The sequence below is a fragment of the Monopterus albus genome, unplaced genomic scaffold, assembly GCF_001952655.1.
Source record: "Monopterus albus unplaced genomic scaffold, M_albus_1.0 scaffold153.1, whole genome shotgun sequence".
NCBI classification, from domain to species: Eukaryota; Metazoa; Chordata; class Actinopteri; order Synbranchiformes; family Synbranchidae; genus Monopterus; species Monopterus albus.
Genome location: NW_018128033.1, coordinates 448,279 through 449,848, shown reverse-complemented (window position 1 = coordinate 449,848; position 1,570 = coordinate 448,279). Strand labels below are relative to the sequence as shown.

At 40.5% G+C, this 1,570-nt stretch overlaps 1 protein-coding gene across 1 annotated transcript in view; it reads right to left on the bottom strand.

The window, feature by feature from the left end:
- Nucleotides 1–1,570, bottom strand: part of epb41l5 (erythrocyte membrane protein band 4.1 like 5) — a 34,410-nt gene that overhangs the window by 11,384 nt on the left and 21,456 nt on the right. The gene's annotated exons all lie outside the window — the stretch shown is intronic.

Sequence of the window (1,570 nt, the reverse complement as noted above, 5' to 3'; positions counted from 1 at the left end):
TGTTTCATGGATTGGTGGCAAAAGCAAGAGCTTAGAGGTCATCTCAGTCTAATGCTTGATAGCACTGCTGCAAAAACACTGGGTCCACAGCCTCACAGAGCAATGTGGTCGTGTACATGTTAGGTCTGGAAACAGCAGCGTCACTGGTAAATTTAATCCTGCTTCCAAACACTAAGAACGGACAGTATGGGGGAAGGGAAATTTGTTGTATAGGACATAATTGTGTGTTAAATGGCAATGCAAGAAATAAAGACACAAAAGCTTTAGAAATACTCTTCCTTGCAGTAATGAGTATCTGGAGCCTTGAGGATTTATTGTTCAGCCTTTGAGCATTAAAATCTAAAAGACGGGGCTACAATATAATTTGTACCACAGGTCATCACGCTGCAATCCTGTGACTATAACAAACCGGAAATTTACTTTACCAGAAACAGGATTAGCCTGACCTGTAAATCTGAATGAGCCGTGCCATTTTTCTTTTCTTCCTGAGAGGCCACAATATCCTGGTCAGGAAATAAGAAAACTTACATAACACTGGGAAAATACCACGTGGCATCTGTTAGCCATCTACTCACTGCTAGAAAGTGGAAGTTTTCTTTAAGGTCATAACATCAATAATATGTTGGTAATAACTCTAACACTGTTATAGCTTATAAACCATTTCACAGTTTAGAAGATGAATGAGAGTAGAAAGAGGAGCAGGTGGTTCACAGGATGCACAGCATGATGACAGATAAAAAGGAAAGACACCTACATCAAAGTCTTGAACAGAACTGATCCAAAAGCCAAAATCAAATCACATCATAATTCATGACCTCATGATCCCTGCACAGCAACCAAAATCATCATGTCATTTCTGGCACTGATTAGGTTGGCATTTCATGCTGATCAAAAGTGAGCAGACAGAGAAACGCAGAACACAGTTCCATTGCAGGAGAACCCTCTTCCAAAGCCAAAAATCACAAAGCCTGCCAATGCAAAGCAACTGACTGGATAAAGCCACAGCAATGACAAGGTTCAGTGTTTGATCGCACCTACCTGGCTGCAGACTAGACCAATTTGTCCTCAGTACATGTTAATACTGGAACACACAGGGGAACATCGCAGGTTTATAACAGAGGAGGTTCATTCACATACACACAAGCTTCACATTACACATGAAAACACATCAAGCATTGAGCAAATAGATAGAAAACTACAAAAAACTATAAAAAGGTAATATAGGTGGTACTGAGAACATGTGAGCCAACTTCTAGGATGGTTTCTGTAGGTCAAGTTAAAAGCAGAAGAATTCCTGGCAGCTTATGTCTGCATATTCATCCATCTACTGCCTGTTTCTGTGAGCTATCTGTTTTTTCTTGAGTTTAAATTTGCCACTGATTATTATTTGTATGCTGCACTTTAGCAGACACATGCATGCAGACATGTTGACCTCCTCCTTCATGCCACCGTATTTCTGACAACACCTTCACAACACAAAAGAGTGCATAACGTTCATGCCCACTCAAAAAACAGAGGAATAAAATAGGAGAATATGACGGCCAAGCATGGAGCACAGATGCAGCCAAGA